The sequence below is a fragment of the Protopterus annectens genome, chromosome 16.part0, assembly GCF_019279795.1.
Source record: "Protopterus annectens isolate FY-2018-M chromosome 16.part0, PAN1.0, whole genome shotgun sequence".
Taxonomy (NCBI): Eukaryota; Metazoa; Chordata; order Ceratodontiformes; family Protopteridae; genus Protopterus; species Protopterus annectens.
The window spans coordinates 685,979,347-686,001,368 of record NC_056750.1 but is presented as its reverse complement, the minus strand read 5'-3'; the positions used below and the strand labels follow the sequence as shown (position 1 = coordinate 686,001,368).

Below are 22,022 nucleotides of genomic sequence, written 5' to 3'. Positions count from 1 at the left end.
AACCTTGGAGTAGTGGATAACCCAAAGTGTCTAGCTCTGGTACGGCCTACTGCTCACTGCAAGATCTAGACATTTTTTTCTATATTTAGAAGACTTTTGTCTTTACAGAGTCTCTTTCAAAGTGTCAGAAATCTCATACTTGGGTCAGAGATGTCCTCTTCAGACTGGGGTTTCAGCAGAACATCCAAAGGTCTTGTTTGAATCCTTTCCACAGTATTGTTTTCCTGGGCTGCCTTTTGGATTCCTCAGTTTAAAGAGCTTTTCATCCACAGAAAAAAGTGGATACATATCTAGATCTTTTCCTGAGTTTTTCACTCACACTGTGGCCTCAGCAAGGGAAATTCTCATGATACTAGGTTTTATCATGGCTTCCATGGTTCTCAAGATTCCCCAAGCCAGATTCCACATGAGGAAAAACCAACAGTATTATAAATAAATATGGTCCTAACATCAGCATCCTCTGACATTTCAGATCCTGGATTTGTGAAAAGGGAACTCTCTTGGTTGAGAGACCAGTTTTATCTAAATCTGGGTCCCCATTTTCCCTTCTGGCTGTCTGGCACACACTGTAACTACAGATGCCTCAGACGTTGCTTGGGGAGTAGTGTCAGTACAAGTAATAGTGCTAATTCTATGAAGCAAAATGTACAGACCAAAACAGAATCATAAAAAGATGTTAGCATTGATAAATGCTGTCAGCTCTGTCATCTATTGTCCCCAGACCTTTACAAGTTGATACAGACAGCACTGCAGTAATGTGGTACATAACAGGAAGTGGAGCTGCAAATTAGAGTAGTGAAATTCTCAATTTCTGTAAGTCATTTTGTGTTGACCTCATCTGATGTTTCAGGGTTTGAACTCTGAGTGCAACTTGACCATTTGACATTCCATAATTTGAGCTCCAGTGACATTTTGGAAATACCATTTTTCTCAGAATCTCTTGAGTTGTTTTCCTGCATTTTATGGGCTATTTTTGGCATTACATCATCAAGAAATAATATGCCATTGCAAGTTAGCTTTCAGTATACCCATTGCACCAGTTGTAGTATCTTTCACAACATAAGAAAACTTCAGATATTGCTCATAGCATATCAGGTAAACATTTTCTTGATATTGGACAGGATTTCTACCAGCCCTTCCTGGAACTTAGTAGGAGATGACTACTACTGTCTGCATTAACATGTTTGGCCAAAATACATAATGCTTCTTTTTTATGCTTCACTACTTTCAAATGTGACTCATTTATTCTCTGCATTTATTTTATCAGGTGTACTTTAATGAATAACTTTTTCTTATACATATTGTCATACCTTTCCATGAAAATTAAGATTTAATGTTTCAAAATATTTTTTGATAGGCCCTGTATGGGAATGCCTTTTAATATCCTCAACTCTGGATCTTTCTTAGTAAGTAGCACTATGTGTAAGGAATGCAGTTATGCTGTGTGTAGTAAGTTTTACTGATTAATGAATGGAAGCAAAAATCATAACCCATTGCCAACAGTGTGGAATTGTGTTTTACACGCAAACACACAGTGAATCGGTGCTAGAGTGCAACAGACATCTACAGATCGGGGGTACAACATGATATTTACCACTGCAATCCCAGATATACTCTGCTATACTACTCTTCCCTAATAACTCCAATTGTAAGAAATGACACCACTGCATACTTTTTGTAGTCTTCTACACTTTGATATCAAATTACTTTTTATTCAAATAAGTTTTTAATTAAATGATTTCAACCATTTGGGATTCAATCGAGCAATGAATGCCATACACCTGTGTATATCTATTGTGGCCACATGACTTGGGCATTCATATAATGGTCGTATTAAAATAATCCAGCTATTACTTTCCTGCATTTATGCTTAGCAGAAGAAATTGAAGTAGTTATGTCTGATAGTCGGTATTAATTGCTGCAGGTTAAAGGTGCTACTTTACCAAGCAAGGCTGTTGACAACATATGCTCACCTTCTCAGTCATGCCCAGTGGTTTAAAACGTTGTTTGCTGTGCACTGCTGTGTAACTTTGTTTTATAAATGCTGCACTTAGCATGGTACAACCCTGATAGAACAAAGCATAGCTCAAGGCATCTATGCAAAGCCAAAATAATGGGGGGCAAAATCCCATAAATAAGGGCAGATTTTAAATAACGCTTTTATACATTTAAAAAAAATTGCTAGAGTAACAGGAATTGCATTAGCATGCATTTTCTGAAGGATATGACAGCTGAAACTCAAATGTGAGTCCTTGTTTAGTGACTTCAGTAATCAGTGATGTGCAAGAAAACCACAAATTTTATGGGGAACAGACCAAAATTGAGGCAAAAATCTGGACTGTTGAGAGGTATGGAACAAAGTCACATGAAAATAATAGCATCATTACTTAATAAAAAAAATTAATGTTAAAAGCCATGCCAAAATGATGCCGGCTCATTTCTGTTAGTGGTGTTGTGTTCAACTATATCATAATTTGCATGGTAATCCATTACCCCATTGTAACAGTCAACTTTTGTGTCAGACATAATGCAGCTATAGAGATTGTCCCTAGAAGTTGATTAGACTGAACATCTCTGAAGCTTTTTAGCCCTTTCGTTTGTGGAGAATTGCAATTTAACCCAGTTAACTTATAGTATGTCCTGTTTTTGCTGTTTTAAGTATGGAGGACTCTACATAGCTTTCTACTCCATGCATCTCGACTTCTGAGTTGTAACTCGGTCCGAGGTCATATTTCTCTAAAGGAATCTGCAGTCTTTGCAACACTGGATTGTGCTTTGTACACTGACTTGTTGAAAATACTGTGTAGTTGCTTATAGTTACTCTCACCTTGTCCCTTTTATTACTTCTGTAGTATTGAAACTTCTCTGCTCTACAAAACTGCAATCTTATTTATTTATTGCATTTGTTAACCAGGAAAGTCCACTGAGCCTAGAAAGAGCCCATTTTCAGTGGAGGCCTGGGGAGAAAAGTTACATACAATGAAGTTATTAAAAAGATAAAACGTTTAATACAAACAAAGGGTATGAAGTGGTAGTATCATAATCATTGTAATATAAATTAATGACTGGTGTACATACAATCAAGCATTAATGTAAAATACTAAAATAGCCTTAAATCACTGGCATTAGTTCACTCCAGCATTAGTGTAAAATGTATTTACAAGGAACATAGCAGAGGGGGGATAAATTCAGGGTGATGAAAGAGGGCTAGGTAGGGAAAGAAAAGGTAAGGTGACAGGAAAGGGGAAGTTTGGCAGAGAGAAGGGAAAGGGAATAGTAATAAAATATTTCATGAAGTCACAGGGGAGATAAGTCAGATGTTGGTGTTGTTTATTTGGGTGCAGGAGCATAGCCAGTGAGAGAAGAGATGTAGTTTGAGGGATTTTTTGAAGCAGGCAGGATTACTATTAGATCTGAGTGAGGGGGGAAGATTATTCCATGACTTGGAGACAGTATAGGAATACAACATTTGGCCAGCTGAGAGCTTGAGTTTCTCAACAGACAGAAACATTTGATTTTCAGACCTGAGGTGTCGGTTAGGATGGTATATAGTTAGTATAGAGGAGAGGGAGGGGCAGGTATCTGGGTGATAGATTAGCCTGTGGGCTATGGTTAGCTGCAAAAAAGAGAAATAGTGGGTGAATTCTAGCCAATTTAGTTGATGCAAAGAGGAACAGTGATGGGTGGAAAATATTGCATTAGTAGCAAACTTAGCAATTTTGTTGTAGCAAGAGTCAAGTTTTGCTCTCAAGGAGGACTGTAGATTGGAGAGGATGGGAGCACCATATAGCAGAGAAGGGAGCAGTAAGGATTAGGCCAGGGCTTTTTTAGCAGGGAGGCTAAGAACATGGTTGTGTCTATACATGCCACCTAGTTTCTGATGTTTTTTTTTTTATGTTGTTGGATATGTGAAGGTTGAATGTTAGTCTGTCATCGATGAAACCTAGCAGTTTTGTACTAGGGACGATTTCAATAATAGTGTTGGTTTGGGAGTGAATGGAAAAAAGTGACCTGTCAACAGAGTTTTAGAAGAAGAAACCTCTGGTATTCCACCATGGCAAAACTTCCACCACGATAAAGTCATGTATCAGACAACAGACAAGTTTAATAGAACAAATAAAAACAGCTTGTAAAATTCCAAAAATGTGAAATGATAAGCGCTTTCGGCTATTTAGCCTTCTTCAGATAGTTAACTTTTGGTGATAGTGCTTTATATTTATACTAAAACTAACCAATAAGGTTTAGAGTTAATTAACTAATCATATCGGTTCGTTCTCATTCATTATTTGAATATCCAATAATCATTCTTGTACATTACTAAGTAGCCTATAGCTATGATTTAAAATTGGAGCCAGAATTATGCTAATATGTTATCTTTGTTATCAGTCTCTATTGGTTAAGAATCTCGTAGCACTGATCATTGGCGCTTTTCTTCTGATTAAAATAGCTAGTATTGGCCCATCATATATGTCCTACTTCAGCAATATGCTAATATGCAGTGCTCTGTTTTATTACTGGTTATAATTGCCGAATGTGTCGTTCCAAATGGGTTTTATTTTGAGCAGTTATGTGAAATAGGTTTACATTTGTTAAACAAGGAAGAAAAAATAAATAAATAAATGCTTCTGAAAAATCAATATTATACTTCGGCCACTGGATGGCAGCAAAGGGGAGGCAAGGAAATAATGGAAAATAAAAATAAAACCCATTTGGAACGACACATTCGGCAATTATATTAGCATAATTCTGGTGCCAATTTTAAATCATAGCTATAGACTACTTAGTAATGTACAAGAAAGATTATTGGATATTCAAATAATGAATGAGAACGAACTGATATGATTAGTTAATTAACTCTAAAGCTTATTGGTTAGTTTTAGTATAAATATAAAGCACTATCACCAAAAGTTAATGATCTGAAGAAGGCTAAATAGCCAAAAGCGCTTATCGTTTCACATTTTTGGAATTTTACAAGTTGTTTTTATTTGTTCTATTAAACTTGTCTGTTGTCTGATACAGGACTTTATCATGGTGGAATTTTTGCCGTGGTGGAATACTAGAGGTTGTTTCATATGTTGCTTCATTTTTTCCACTGGTAAACCTTAAACAAGTGTAAGATAGTTTTTTCTTGAATTGTCAACAGAGTTTGGTTTGGGAGAGGTAAAAATGAACAGTTTTGTTTTATTTTGGTTGAGGGCTAGATGGTTCTGGGACGTCCAGGTCTCGATGCAGGAAAAGGCTTCTTGGGTGAGATGCTGTAGTGCAGTGGGAGATTTAGAAATGCAGATGATAGTGGAGTCATCTGCATATTGGATAAGAGTACTGTGGGTAAGAGTGGTATGGAAGTTATTAACAAATATGCTGAATAAGAGGGGACCCAGTATATAACCTTGGCGGACACCAGTATTAGTATTTAAGAAAGGGAAAGATGCATGTTGCCATTTAGTCGATTGTTGTCTTTTGCTAAGGTCATTTATAAACCATTGTAGGGTTGGGGAAGATAGGCCAAGGTTAGCGAGTTTGGTAAGTAGAAGGGAGTGGGATATAATATGAAATGCCTTTGATAAATCAAGAGACAGTGATGAGACTAAGGAGCCAGCATCTCGAGCTCTTTACTGTATCCAAGAAGGAAATGAGGGCAGTCTTTTTCTGTTCAGAATAAGTATTTCTCACCTGGCAGTCAGTCATGCTGTTTTACATTATTATTATTAAAACAGCAATATTTTATTATGAACAACATTTTCACATTTACCTGCTGTGCTATCCCCATGCATGGTGTACTAGTTATTCTGGCACTGATTGCTGATACAACCATTTTGTAATTAAATGTTTGTGTAAACCATACATCGTACACAACTGTTCTATCTTGTTTTGCTCCCCAGATTGATTTAACATTGGACACCCACATTAACTATTTACGATATAGTTGGTATCAGAAATTAATTACTGAACTTATTTTTATCGTCACCATATTACAAATCTTTGCACTTAGTCCTGTGGATTGATGAATTAATGTCCAGTCAGCTTTATGAAATAAGTCTGCATCATAGGTGTATTGTTCTGTATCCACATGGTTTTCAAGCTCAACTTCCATTACAGAATCTCATATAGTCCATTTTTTTAACCATGAAGCTCAATGCCCAATAGCTTGTAGTGCTGTGTGTATGTGTGTGTGTGTGTGTGTGTGTGTGTGTGTGTGTATATATATATATATATATATCTATATTTACATGTGTATGTATATATATATATATATATATATATATATATATATACACACACACACACACACACACACACACACACACACGTATGTGTGTACATATTTATGTATATATGTAATATTGACAGATATGGGTTACAGGCAAGAATTGATGTCTCTTTCATTCCTCTTCACAGATGGGTTACGGATCCGACCTGGTCGCATTTTTGCAGAATAGGATCCAAGTTTCGAGCTCCTCCCACTTCCTATAATGCACTGTCCTCTGCCTAGCTACCTCAGATCTCGTTTGTTGCCAGCAGTGATAGACATAGTTTCTCGAGTCTCAAGTGTTTTTCGTGATATTAGCAGTAGGATTTCTACATTTGTCTCCAATCTTCTTAGATAAATATCCTTTTTCTTTGTTCCTCCCCTTCCATAGCAGTGCAGGGTTAGAATCTTTCCTCTCTTCTCCTTGTTCTGCTGTTGGGCTTTGCTCACTATTTTCTCTCTCTCTGTCCCCCCTTCTAGCCATTTTTTAGGCTTGTTTTTCTTTCCGGTAGTTGTTTTAAAAAAAAAAAAAATTGTAGTCGCTCTCTTTTGTTCAGCTATTTTTGATTGTCTGTTCTACAGTGAAATAGTTGCTTTTGCTGTTGTTGCAGTGTTCGGGTCATTTTTGTGGTGTGCTTTTGCTGTATTATGTTGGATAAACCTGCAGGTTTTAAGAGGTGCTCTGAATGTGGTCAGAAATTCCCACATTCTGATACACACAATTTGTCTGTTGCCTTGGCCCTAACCATCTGCAGTCGGCTTGCTCCATCTGCAAGGGCTTCAACCCTAGAGCTATCGCTGACCCAAAAATAAACTAATCCTCAAGGGCCTTTTGCCTGCTTCTTCAAGTTTCTGTCCAGGAGCTCAAACCCCTTTTAAGAATGTGGCAGGTTTTCTGACTCCTATAAGCAACATCACAAGACCTTGAGGGCATCTTCAGAGCCCCCCTCTAAAATTCCGTGACCTTCGGATCTGACGGACTCAGATCTCAGACCTACTTCTGCACCAGTGGATCCAAAGCACTCTTTGATCATCAAATCTCCTGAAGCTACTACTTCCATCTCGTATCCTAAGGCTATGGATCTGATAGCTAGGGGTCCCACACTGGTGCTGGGCATGGAGGCTGCTTCTTCCCCTGGACTGCTGCAGATGCCCATCAGGCACTCCAGACCTACATCAGTGGCTTCTTCCAGGTCTTCTAGGTGCCCTTCAGAGGTAGACATGGACAGGATGATCAAGAAGATTCTTAAGACCCTGATCCAATTGGGGGTTTTCTCCATTCTGTCCCCTCTGGGATCTGTGAGTGTTTCCCTCCAAGCTCACTCTCCTTCTCCAATCTGTCCATCAGTATTGGAGTCCTAGGATCATAGCCAACTGAGAGAGTCAGTGGTCAAGTTTGAGGAGTTACCCTTCTACTCCGACTGTTGCCCTGACTTCCTCTGCTCTGATGTCTGTATCATAGAATGTTTCGGATCCAGGATGTCCCCATCTGATGTGGGGGGGAGGGGTTCAGCTCCAACTATGTCAGAGCCATCTCTTCCTCTTGGCACTTAGGTGCTGGACAGCTCGGGTCTGATTCTACCAGGATCCCATGGCTTGGGGATTCCTGCCCATTCTTCTTCAGTAGCCTCAACTCCTATGGAACTGGGAAGGGATTCATTGGATCCTTCAGCATTCAAAGTTATGGAAAGGGCTTTCTCTTGTTATAGGAACCCGGTCTGTCTGAACTATGACCCTTCCCACTGAACCCCCTTGGATCAGAGACCTGAGCTTGTCATGCCTGGCCAGAGGCAGCTCGTCCACATAAGCCTGTAAACTCTTCCCCTAGAGGGAGCCCCCTCTTCTTCTGATACCTCCCCTGGGTATCCCACAGAAGACATCCCTCATAAGAGGACATGCCAAAGCAGACTCGACTCCCCTTTAGAGTCCATCATGGAGGGCACAGATTTTGATGAAGGGGAAGGATCCCCCAGACTACCACTGGAGGATGTCTTCTTTGGAGACATTTTAGAGATCCTGAGGCAGAGAGGTGGTTTGTTGGCCCAACCTCCTTCCCTGGAAGGGCTAGTGTTTTTGGAGGGTTTCAGGATGGGCCCATCTACATCTTGGGTGGTCCCCCTGGTATAGATTTGGGATCCCACTTGGCTAGGAAGGAGATGGACTTTGAACTGATTCCTAAATGTAAACACAAGTTTTTATCTCCCACTAAGAACAGACCATATTGGACCAAGGATATTCCTGTTGATGCCATGGTTTTGGCAGCAGCTACCAGAAAGGAGCTAGCTGAACAGAGCTGCAAGGTCCATCTGTTGACCAGGGAGTCCAGAGCAATGGACAGGTTTGTAACTGCATTTACACCTTGGCAACTTTCTTGCTGATGGCATTAAACTGCCTGGCAGGCTTTACTTGATTGCAGAGGGAAATTGGTGAAGGAACTCTTAGACTCATGTCGGTGGAGGACTTCAAGGTGTCTTCCCTGACTGACAGCTCTTTAATCTTTATCCAATTCTTCCATGAGGCTTATCTCCCACTGCACAGAGGGTGCCTCACAGGCAGCCAGCTTAGGTATTGCTATTTGAAGACATGCCTGCATGAGGCTTTGTGATTTTGTGAAACCCTTTAAGGTGTCCTTTGTCAATAACCCCGTTTGTTCAGTCCTACCTTTTTGGACCATCTATCAGAAACCCTAACCCGCAGTGAGCAGGAGGGAAAGATCTTGTCTGCCATTGGGCTCAAGTTTTCAGCTGCTCAGCACACTTTTTCTAGAAACCAGTGCAATGGAAAGAAAACCTGGTTCTGGAAATTTCGGGTCTTCCCAGGATCAGCATGGGGATCCCACTTCTAGAGGCAGAGGAGGAGGTTTTATTGGGAGATGCCACCCCAGGGATAGAGGTGGTCCACAGAATCCCAGCTTCAGAATGCCATTCTCTGATGGGCCCTATCAGCGCTCTTGAAGTGCTGCCCAACTGCTCATCTCTGGAGGCAGTGGGGGGTCATTTTTCTCTGCACCCTACCGCCTGAATGGATATAATGCAAAACAAATGGGTGGTAAAGATTATATCCACAGCTTATTATAACCCCTTTCTCCTTCCTCCACCAGAGAGGTTAGAAAGACTTCCCAGTGTTCCACCCAGTCAGAGGGAGTATGCAGTAGCAGAGATTCTAAAGCTACTGAAAAAAAGAATTTGAAACTTAATCTCGCTTCTTTTTAGTGCCAAAGAAAAACGGGGACTTGAACTCCATTTTGAATATAAGAAAATTGAATTTGCTCATAAAGAAGGCAAAGTTCTGATTGGTTATGGTCCAGTCCATTCTACTGCTGCTTCAGAAGGACAATTGGATGTGCTCAGTGGACTCTAAGGATGCATGCTATCACATCAAAATAGACGCTCCAGAAGTCATTTGTGCTTCCTGCAGGGAGCCAGTCACTTCCAATTCAGAGGTCTGTCTTTGGACTCAACACAGCCCCCAGGGTGTTTACCAGATGCATGGCAGTAGTTGCAGCTCACCTGAGACTGCAAGGATTCTGAGTGTTTCCATATCTGGATGACTCAATGTTCACTGCTCCAACCAGGCATCAACTACTCCAGGCCAGAGATTACTTCTTCAACCTTGCCAGCCATCTGGATATAGCCATAAATCTTACAAAGCTTAACCTGTCCCTGGTTCAGAGTTTATAATTTATCGGAGCTTCCTTGAATACAGTGAGCCAGATTGCAACTCTACCCACTCATCATGTTCAGACATAGAGATAAGGTTTGAGCCATCTTAAACCAGTCTTCCCCACCAGCAAGGCTGATACTTCAGGCTCTCTGATCTATGGCAGCTGCCATTCCCTTAGTCTGTCTAGCAAGGTATTTTATGTGAATGTTTCAGTGGACCCTGGTTGCTCAGTGGTCTATTCCTTACCGTCCTCTATCTGCCCCTATCAAGTTGACTTCAGTTAGCAGAAAGCACCTCCATTAATGGCTGCTATCAGATAACTTGAAGATTGACAGACATTACCCTCTTTCCTCCTGCTTCAGCCACTGTGACCACAGATGCTTTCCAGTTGGGGTGGGGTGGGGGCATTTCAATGGAAAGATGGTCCAAGGCATGTGGTCACATGAAAAGACCAGGTTGCATATCAGTGTTCTGGAGATGAGAGCAGTCCTCCTCCTCATGTTGCAAGCCTTTCAGGATGTTCTCCCTTTAGGAACTATTGCGATTCACACAGACAACATGTCAGTGGTGTGGTATATCAACAGACAAGGAGGAACCTGCTCTTACCATTGTGCAGAGCCACCATGAGGGTCTGGGAATGGGCAATGTCTTTGGACTGTTTTCTGCTTGCAATTCCATACCAAGGAGATGCAACTTTCTGGCAAACAAGCTCAGCAGGTCCATTCTGACCCATTATGAGTGGTCCTTCAACCAATCAGTAGTGGACTAGAGCTTCAGCCATTGGGCCAACCCTGCTCTGACCTTTTTGCATCCCCCCAAAATAAGTGCAGTAACTACTTTGCTCTGATCCCCCCTCCAGGGAGCCCCTGAGGGAAGCTTTGGTTTACAATTTGTCCCCCAGTCTCCTCTACACTTATCTCCCTCTACCTTTTATCCCAAAGTTTCTATAGAAAGCAAAATGACTGAAGACCTCCGTAATCCTCATTATCCTCTACTGACCTCATCAGATTTGTTCCCCTTCCTTTAGTCTCACCTGAAATATCCTCCATGGATACTGGAACCCAAACGGGACCTCCTCCTTCACCAGATAGAGGGTTTTCACCCCAGTCTGATATCCCTCAAACTGACGGCTTGGTTTCTCTACTTCCAGTGATTTTTCAAAGTTCATTGCTTGCTTCCCCTGTCCGAGATGTTCTAGCTTCCCAGAAAGTGGCTACCAAGAAAGTCAATTGAAGTAAATGGAAGAGATTTGCCTTATGGGCCTACAAAGAAAGCACTGACCCTTTTTCATCTCCAGTATCCGCTATCCTTCTTTTCCTTGCATCTCTTTTTGAAGAAGGAGACAGTTTCTCTACTGTCAAACTTCAATTGGTAGCCATCTCTAACTTCCATTCTGGTAATGTTTTTAGTGCCACTGCTAACTCCAAATTGTGCAAGACCTTCTTGAAAAGAATCTTTCTCCTCCCACCATGGGATCTTACTGTGGTCTTACAAGGTTTAACTCAAAAACTTTTTGAACCAGCTAGTGTTTGTGACTTGTTTCTTTCATGGAAAGACAGTCTTTCTTTTTGCTATCATTTCAGCAAAGAGAATCTCCGAGATCCAGATGCTGTCTCCTTGCATCACCTTCCAAAAAGATAGGGTGGCCCTTTGTAGTAATCCATCTTTCATGCCTAAGGTAGCTACAGAATCCAACTTCAACCAGACCATACAACTGCCAGTTTTCTTCCCAAATTTTTCTAATGAAGAATGTTTGTTACAGCAGATGTTGATGCTCATAGGCAGTTATGTTTTTATCTTCATAGGACAAAACCTTTTTGAAAATCAGACCAATTATTTGTGCGTCTCTCACAGAGCCACATAGATCAGGCAGTTGCAAAAGTAACTCTTGCTAAATGGATAATAGATTGCATTACCCTGATTTATGCCAAGAACAGATTACAGTTGCCTACTTGGTCTATGTCTACCTCATCTGCCCTTTCTTCCAGGGCATGCTTAGACGATATCTGTGTTATAGTCACTTGGTCAAAAACTTATACCTTCATCACACATTACAAATTAGACATTATTTCCAGGAGCAGGGCTTTCTTCGATTCTGTAGTGCTGTGGCACAGCCTTTCTTGAGGCCACCCAGGAGTTGTATAACTGGGGACTCTAACCCAACCATGAGAAGGAATGAGAGACAACAACAGATTTAAAAGTTATGTACTTCCCATAACTTAGTATCTGTGTTGTCTTCTTTCATTCCTCCTCACCTTCTCTCCCAGCCATCCCCTTACCCAGTGCTCTAGAAGACCTGGAGAGAACGTCTTAGGAACTGAGACTGGTCTTGAGCCTCTGGTTCATTGATTTGTCTTTCTTTCTTTGTTTTTCTGCACTCTAATAAGCTATTTGGGCAGCAAATATGATCTGAGGTAGTTAGAGACACTGCATTATGGGAAGTGGGAGGAGCTCAAGACTTGTATCCTAGTCTGTAAAAAATGCAGCCGAGTTAGATCCGTAACCCAACCATGAGGAGGAATGAAAGAAGAAAACACAGACATCAAGTTATGATAAGTACATAATTTATAATTGTTAAACATTAACTTGTCAAACCCAGAAAAATGCAGACACAGCTAATAGAAAATTAACTGATCAAATTTGCCGTCTGTGTTTCTGTGCAGAGTCATGGCACAGTGGGTATCGGGGGTTTTGCCTATTACCCAATGTAGTGAGATCTCTGAGCTGGTATGTAAACAAAAACAAAAAAAAAAAAAAAATGTCCCCTGTCCAAATATGCTATTGATTGACAAGTTATGTTTGATCAGTTGCCTTTCAGTAGATTGTGTTTTCAGTGTGGATGATCATACATCTATACATACATACATACGTGTGTTTGTGTATGTATATATACATATGTATGTGTGTGTGTGTATGTATATATATATATATATATATATCTGTGTGTGTGTGTGTGTGTGTGTGTGTGTGTGTGTGCAATCTATGATGCAAATGCACAGACCAACCAGTCAGCTTTCTGATTTAAAAAAAAAAAAAAAGAAAACATTTTGGTGTGGGGGTGCAGGATTGCATCTCTGCAAATCCTACCACTGTTGATTTCAGTTATCCTAAAGCTTGCTCCCTAGAGTGACCAGTACCTGGAGAGTCTCCCTACTGAACAAACTGCTGCTGATGGAGCCCCCTGTTCCCTGACAAGCTCTCAGGAACTGCACTTGCCAGTACTACAGAGCAGGTTGGGACTAATGGGGTATCATCATACTGCAGCCAGTGAGGGATGTTTTTTCTGGCCTTAGTACCCCCTCCTCCCTGTGTACACTGACCATTCACATTTGTTGTGTGCTAGGCTATCCAAGAATAGCACTCTGAAGGTGCATTTGCCATGCTGCAGTAGCCACACCCGTCACTTTCACCATGCAGTTCTACTTAACCATTCGTGTCCATGCTCCAGTTGTCTCGAGGGCTTCACAAGTGGATCAACCTAGCATGTTTCCCCTTTCCAGGATGTGCATTCCCATTCTGCCCCATTGCACTGTCAGGCTTCTTGCACTGCTAGTTGATTCCAGGTTTCCAGGGTTATAATGAGGGCTTTTATCCCTCTATGCCACTAGTGTACCTTATAAACCCAGGATTGAGTGTACTGATTTTGAAGATACAGTGAGCAAAGTCTACAACAGTAGTGCTTTGAGAGGGTGGGCTCAGTCTTTTTAAAACATTTGCCTGTTTGCCTGAATCATTGTGATTGTCTAGCATGAGTCGATTAAATCATTGCAGAACATTTCATATCTTTTACTGGTGTTCCTTGAGGGAAGCAGTATTTAAGATAAATGTAATTACATGGGTAATCACTGTAAAATAGGTGGCAGTCCAAGACTGTAACCCTCAATTGTACCTATAAACAGTTCTCTCTTTCTAGAAGTTAATCCAATGAAATGACTGTTTGTGGTACTATAAATATACTTGTTGTAATACCATTTATTTGTACTATTTGCTTTTATTAAAAGGTACAGTTTATACCACTCAGCTTAAACTTGTGTGTGCTTCTCAGATTTGGCATTTAAGTATCAGCATTAACATGCTAGTAATTAGTCCAGGCAAGTGATTTTCTGAAAATGTTAGATTACGAATTGTAATGGACATTTTTCTGCTTGTTTTAACAGATAAATGTTTATGGACACCTTGGAGTATAGACAAGACTCTGCCAGAAAGCTTAGAAGCACATATCTAGTTCCTGTGGTCTTCCCAGACAGAAAAACAGGGACGCAATACCTGGTGTTTGACCCATTTATAAAGCACAGGGCTGGATACTTTATTCTAGCAATCAACACGTCTTGGAAACGTTCAGCCAGAGGGTCTTCAGCAAGGAAGTGTGATTTGGTTATAAAACATAAACTTGGATACTCAGCCTTGGAATATGATTTCTTCCAGAAACACAGACTGGGACATCTGTCCCTAAATTTCCACTCTAGTCCTGAAAACTTGGAAAAGGATATCAAAGGTTGGAACTGGAACCCAGCTGAAGAGTTGGATACCTGACACCAGACAGAGACCTGGATCTGCTGGTGGGAGGAGCTACTCTTGCTGACTGGTGGGTATAATTCAATAGTGTTTAGGGAAAATTTGCTACTTAATATTAGTATTCAAAAGGTTTTTGAAAAGATGCATAATAAGTGAACAGTAAAATGTTTATCCTTTCTGAGAAAAATACACCATTTACTTTTAACATTTAAAGTTGTAGGTATTCACCTGTCTTAATCTTATATTAATATGGTTCCTAACTTTTTTTTTATGACCCCTCCCATACTTTTTAGCAGACCCACTCCTTGGTGTGACTTCAGGGTCGTTCTTTCTGTTATGAGGTTTTGATGGGTGAGCCGTTTATGTTCAGTGGGACCTGTAATTTGCAGCCTTACTCTTCAGTCTGATGGGTATTTTCTGCAAGTGTTTAACTTTATTGCTGGGCATTATCAGAGGGCTTGCACCAAACGTTGCAGACTAGCTGACTCTTTTTTTTGTTTCTGTGGCATCATATTGCATTGTCCTTTGTCTTACAGAGCAGGCCTTTGAGCTGTTTCATAGGTGTAGCTGCCAATGGGGCAGCAGGGAACACAGCAGTTACATCACTGGGTGGTCTGATTTAAATATTGCTTCTAAATCTGGGTTTGCTGTGTATTATAATTCTGGAACTGAGAAGACCAGCAGTGTTTTTCCATTTTCAGCTTTCTAATGAGGGTAAAGAGCAATGCAGGATGCAGCCTAGTAAATGGTTTATGCAAATTAGGCATCAACCTCATTTATTGCAGGTAAATGAAAACTACACACTGCAGTGTAATGAGCTTCAAAGAATTGAACCCAGCAGTAAAGTGAATCGTAAAAAGTGTTAAGAATTATAAGATACTGTATGGCTTTAGACCCAAGATCTTAGAAGCCACAGATGGCTCAAACTGCTTTAAGGAAAGAATATGTACTAACAATTCAAGTCCAGAACTGTAAATTGTACAATTCCGAGGTCAAATATGATAGAAGAAAACATCAGAAACTGAAGAGGCGTGGCTGTGGTTGCACACTGGACTAATTCTGCAATTGTCAAACTATCTGTAGCACTTATCAAAACTGTCCATCTGGAAAGCACCAACTCTGCTGTCATATCAATTTGAAGCACGATTCTTACTTTTTCATCAAACGTCTGTGCTGTTCAAGTAAATCTGATGTTTTTTTCCTATCTAGCCTACAACTGTGATTTGACAGCAGTACAGGGATTAATGTTCGACTCTACATCAACTTGTCTGCGCCTAAGCTTCTATTCATTGACCTGATCTTCAAAACTAAGAGCCTATGTGGCAAATTAATAAGCCCTGCAGGCAAACACCCTATTTGGGGGCCTTTTATGTAATGCAAAAAGATGTTTCCATTAGTGGATAGTTTAGCACTAGCAAAAAATGCTATAAAAAGACTACAGAGGTTTCTTTTTTTTCGTTTTGCTTGTCGGAGAGGCTTTGTGTCTCGACTACGCCCGTCTACTTTTTATTCCCTTCCCTAGCCAGGAAGTACTGGCATTTCAGACACAGGAGCAAACATGGAAGAGCAGCAATGATCATCTTAGTCTTCCAGGTGAAGGTCTGATAAACTTTGAGCATATAAAAAAAAAAACATAATACACTCTGCCAGTATTCTCCACTTTGTTTAAGTCCATTCCCAGGTTGCAAAAGTGTTTCTACTCTTCAGTCGGAGCTAATTTTGTAGACTGGCATCATTTACACCTAGCATTCAAATTTAAGCACAGGCTTCACAAATAGATGCTGGTGTAACTGGCAGCAGGGCCACTGAAATGATTTTTGTTCCCATTTACAGGTTTTACCCCCCATTACAAAGTTTGTAAAGAAGACCTCATCTGCTAAGGCACCTCTTTTGCCAACATCAATTGGATTTGCTCAGCCAACTTTTCAGCACTTAATGCTGTGGGTACTCCTTTTCAGAACAATTACAGGGTGGTGATCTTAACCATCCAGGTTCTGTTTTCTAGTCTGTCATTCATCCTTTCTTGTTGGCCTTCACCTTCTGTGCCTCGACCAGCCCATCCCTATGCAATCACTCTTCCTGTTTTCCCCTTTCTTCCCCACCAGAAACATGGTCAGTACTTCCAAAAAAAAAACAAATAATAGTTTTTCAAGTCTTCAGAAGTTAAAAGACAAATTCTGCTTTTCTTAAGCGGATAGTGTTTATCTGCTTCAAGAACTTGACCAGATTTTAGAAGAAACTGTTGTGAAAGAGGTGTCTGCTCTCTCCTCCTCCTGAACAATACTGTGTAGGGAAATACTGAAGCTAATGGAGGGTGGCCCACTGATGCCATACCATACTATCCTTGCAGAGGAAACCCCAGAATGCATGCAGAGTTGTGCAACAGGTATGGGAATACCTTGATCCTGTGGTCTCTAGGAAGCCAGACAGGACAGTATGCATGAGATTTTTAAATTGTTTACTTCAGATACTGTACTTAAAGTGTGGCCTTTTAGGTAAAGAATGTAGTCTTTGGAGGAAGTATTTGATGGGGAGCTCAGAGAGAAGTTAAGAATGCAGGTTTCCTTCATGGCTTGTAAAGCTGGCAGTTTTATGGTTTACATTTTGTTTGATGTGATGACAAGGTTGGCCAGAGTAACAGGCATGATTATTGTACTACATTTGCAGTTCTGTCTCTGCCTCACCTTATCATTATTGGTCTCAGAGCATGTTTTATGTACTCCCCCTCAGCTGTTTGGTCCAGAAATATCTGACTTCCTTAAGGAGAAGGAGCCCATTTCAGTGCACATGTTAAGGGTTGACCCTCTACAGTTATCATTTCTTCATCACAGATAAGCCAATGGAAACCTTGGTTCACTCCAGAACCTATATCATGAGCTTCATGGAAACCAGCAAACCTTCACTGCTTGTGTCTAGCAGGTGTGCTGGCCTAAAGGATTGGGGCCTTCATTGTTTTAGGATTGGCTGCAGGTAGGATAAAGATGGTCAGCACCAGTCCTTTTCTCTTGGTTGACCACTACTAGATCGAGCTGCCAGGGAACAATGTTCTCCTGTGTATCAGCTTAGTTTGCCTTATAAACGATGCATGGGTAAGTGAGGTAACAACTGAATGTTGATGCGCACAAAGGTCTCTTCCCCTCCTCTAGTTTGTTTTCTGCCCTTGCTGGAGAAGTACTGCCCTTTCCTATGGGAAGGAGGTGCTAATGTGTTTTTTTTTCTTAAATTCAAGAGGTCCTGCCAAATTGGCAAGGAATTAATATTATCCCATATTGTTTTAGCTCCACTGAGAACTTATTAAAGGAGCATTAGTGAGCCTGACCTTCTCTTTGTGGAGTTTTTCCAGTAGTCTGGTTTCCTCACACCTCCCAAAAACATGCACAGTGAATTGAACGTTTTGTTGTATTTACCCTTGCCTTACAGCTTGGGTCATTGATAGAAGGAAACTGACAAGAACTAGTTTACTTAATGGGTTAGCAAATACATAAATTACATAAATGTGATGATTAAGAAGTGATCAAGATTATTCCTTCTCTACCATGTATGTGCCAGTCTTTTTCAATTCAGAACTCTATGGTTTGGCTTTGCTTTCTTCCACATAAAATGTACAGTAACAATTTTCTAATATGACCACAATGGAAACAAGTATTTCCCCCTCTAAATGGCTGGCTATTAATAGATGACAGCAGAAATAGTTTTGTGTGATGCAGGTTACATTTCTTTAGACCTTTCCAGTCTTTGCGATCACTGTGAATTGTTGACAGTTGGACCAGATACCATTGTAGCTGCTGAGTCGCAAGTTATTTCCTTGGTAGCAAGACTTATTGGATATTTCTACTCTTCAAGGGGTTTTGGACATCCTGTTAATGGTGCCTTTTTTTAATTGCAACAATGTGTTTCAGTAAGCCTTGCTTTAGGTCTTTGACACTAGTGTTCATGTAAGTTACCATGTGCTTCACATCCAAGTTCTCCGGTAGTTTATGGATTCAGACCCCCAAAACACATTGGTAAGAATTTCCAGATCTTGTGAAATGTGCAGTGGTAGAGGAGTCACACCAACTTATGGTAGCCAAAACCTTTGTGGGGCCATTCACTCTGGATTATACTTAACCACCGATGCTTCATGCTTGAGTTGAGGCACATTGTGTTAGCCATGCTGGCATAAGGGCTTCTGGTCTCATTTGGGATCAAAGCTCTTCAGAAGGTTGAGACTGACAATTATTTACGTTTTTCCAGGTTCTACAAGAATGGGTGCTACTAACCCATTCTGTATTCAGTCAAACAAAATGGCTGTTGTATGGTGTATCAAAAAATGAGAAGGCTAGAATTTTATCCCTTGTGCAGGGAACAGTGCGAGTGTGGGAGTGTTTTTTTTTAGGTATAAAAAATGCTGTTTATAGTCCTCCAGCCAATAGATTCAGACTGTCATGCAGATATTTTGAGCAGGAACGTCCTGTTGCCCCACAGTCTGCCAGTTCCCTCCGTATTAAAAGTGACCTTTGGACTGTGGTATCGTCCAATTTGACTTTATTACTTTTTTTCAGCAGGTCAGAATTTCACAAACGTTTCTGCCCAATTCCTCTTGTCAGTAACAAGTACAGGGATGAGCTGAGACAGCCATTGTTAGACAGCCGTATTTCTCCCAATTCTGAATGTAAGGAAATTGCTTTTCGAAGATAAGTTTAAAAGGCAGCAATGATTTTAATTTTCCCTTACTTTCACAGACTTCAGAAGTTTTTCTAAGCTGTTCTGCTTCAACTTTATCACAGACATAAATCTGCTAGCAAACCCCTCTGGGAAAACTCAGTTGGATCTTCATTGCCTTCTGTTAACCTCTATGTTTCTTGAATATTCCATGGGTTTCCATAATATCATCCTTCCAGAAGCCCTCCATATAGAAGGCTTACAAGGACAAATTGTACTACTATTCCTTTTGTGTGCTTGTAAAGGACTTGGGACCCATGAGCAGTATCTTCAGCAGCTTTGAAGAGTTGGAATTTGGGCTTAAAATTCACTGTTTGGCATTTTCCAGCTTTTATTTATTGGGATTCAAAAGCACTGGCTCATCTTGGTCTTCAAGGACTTATCATGGATATTTTTTCTCTGCCCTCCTGTCAAAATTTGTGTTCCACCTTGAGACATTTATCTCATGTTAGAGAAGCACATTCATTCTCCCCTTCAACCTGTGTTTCTGTGGATGTAAAGATCTTGGCACCAAAGCTGTTTTCCTAGTAGCAGTGACCTCTGTTATGCAGATATTGGAGATTCAAGCTCTGTCAGTTTGTTTGCATAACTGGTACTCCATAAGGGCAGGGTTTACGTGTGCACCAACATTTCTTTCATACTCATTGCAACTCTAGACCTTAACCTGAAGTTGTGTATCCATCCATCAGTCTTCTTCCCACAATATTGTAATAAGAGAGAGCATCCCCTTATTGTATGTATCTAGACAGTTCAGGCGCTATGACAGCTGAACCAGAAATCTGAGGAATGATTATTACTTGTATATGCCCTTTCTTGAAAGTCTTATAGGCAAGAAAGTTACTAAGCAAGTCTGTTCAAGTAGTTTTGTAACTTTGTTAGATATCTATTATTGTATGCAAGGAAGTCTGTCCTACAACACATTTGTCAAGGCTGAAGTAGAGTTGCGGCCACCTGCTATAATATTTCTTTAAGTGACATTTGCATTGTTGCAGCTTGGTCATACATGTGGCAAAGCAAATTGCCTAGGTCTTCCTTCACAGCTGTACCCATTAAGGGAATGTTTCCATAGGATAGCCACCCAAGAGGATTATGGTGAGGACTCTGTCCTGTGTGATCCTGCAACCAGACCTCTTTGATGTCAGATAGATAAGCTGTAGGTACTCACTGTAATGCAGGATGTCTGAGAAGAGCACAGCCTACAGAAAGGGTCCCGTCTTCTACCCCCTCTCTTCTGATCCTTCCTTTTACTTTCACTTGGTTCAGAACTGGGGCATTCTAGAAAGGCAGTGTTTATAGTAGTAGGAGTGGAGTTGGTAGCCATGGCGAACTGTGTTGAATGGTGTTAATGCTTGCAGTGTCAGCAGCCTGTTCTTATTGTCACAGATCTAGCAATGTGGTGGGTATTCTTTTCTTTCCTACCTCCATCTTGGAAATGAGTAACTCATAAAGGGACAAAGGAGGAAACAACCCCTGCATGACTGAGTGTGAGAGTGAACATCCCATATAAAATATTCAGACAATAAATATTATTCTTTATATTGTATGAATGTAAACAATTTTTTGACCAATAGATGCTAAATTTGAGGGTGGGGTGGCAGAGGGTGGCAGCACTTTTATCTTGGCTGCTAAGACTTAGAAGCGGTTACAATTAAATAGATGGTTAAAGGGGCTTTGATCTCTCCATTCGCAGAAAACAGTCATCAGAAATATTTGAGTTTTAGGCTTGGAAAAAGACTATCTTTATATTTATTTTCACTACCATATGAAGTGCAATACATATAAACATATTCTAGCATTGTTCATCTGTTTGAAAGTTATGCTAAAGCACCACCTGTCCAGTCCATCTTTTTATTGCTGTCCTCTGTGTTCACCTCCGATTGATGGATATAGAGGTCTAATGACTCTGTGAGTTTCTTCACATTGTCCAGGGTGACTTGTCTCCTGCTCTATCTGGGCATTCTGTTCCTTTTAGGTTTATACCTTGCGGAATGATGTGAAATTGTTCGATCTCGCCGTTTGTTCTTACACACGGGTTCGGAGCTAACCCTCAGATCTAGTTTGCCGCTAGCAGCAGATCGCATCGTGAGAGGCTCGGGCCAGTATGTTTTCATTCTTTATACTATCTTTTTTTTTTTTTTTTTTTTTTTTTTGACTTCAGTTAAGGCCTTGTTGTAATTCTGTCAGGAATGACAGTAGGGTTTAAATTGTTATTTCTGCCTTAACTTATTCTTCCCTTTAGTGTTATAGTGTGTTATTATATATATACATATATACATATAAGTGTGTTGTTAGTAATTTGTTTACTAGGTAGATAGTATGTCTGGAAAAGCCAAGTCAGGCTTTAAAAGGTGTCAGTGTGGACAAAAGATGTCCATAACTGATAACCATTCTTCCTGCGTCTACTGCCTTGGCCCTCTCCACTTGCAGGAAGACTGTTCCATCTGTCATTCCTTCGGTGGGAGGGTCATGCTAGAAAGGCGCAGGAAGTTGGTGGACAGAGGGTTATTAAAACCCGATTTTCAGGAGGCCCTGGATAAGACTGAACAAGTGTCCAAGTCTTCGAAGGTGTCCAGGTCTTCAAGAGTGTCGGAGCCTAAGTCCTCAGCTCCGAGCACCTCTTTTCAGATTCGGACACCGGCTCCAAAGACCTCGGGGTCGGGCGTCGAATGTTTGTCTCTGATCGAGGCTCAGGTATTGGAGCCGGTATCAGAGGTACCACCGCCTTCAATCCTTCGCTTGGTGATGGCTTCGGCCCCTTCGACCCGTTCTTCGAGGCCGCTTTCCGACTCCGACGTGGACAGAGTGGTACAGAAGCTAATGGAGAACTCGGCTCTGTCCAAACTAATCGAAGTTTCGTCCCAATTGGTTTCGAAACTCGAGGCTCTTCCCGCAC

General features: G+C 40.8%; 1 protein-coding gene across 4 annotated transcripts in view; it reads left to right on the top strand.

Annotated features, from left to right (window-relative positions):
* Positions 1-22,022, top strand: part of LOC122790442 (discoidin domain-containing receptor 2-like) — a 1,000,047-nt gene that overhangs the window by 195,542 nt on the left and 782,483 nt on the right. For all 4 annotated transcript variants that reach the window (XM_044057975.1, XM_044057974.1, XM_044057973.1 and 1 more), the window contains exon 2: positions 14,071-14,498. The gene's annotated coding sequence lies outside the window, so the exon portion shown is untranslated. The remainder of the gene's footprint in view (positions 1-14,070; positions 14,499-22,022) is intronic.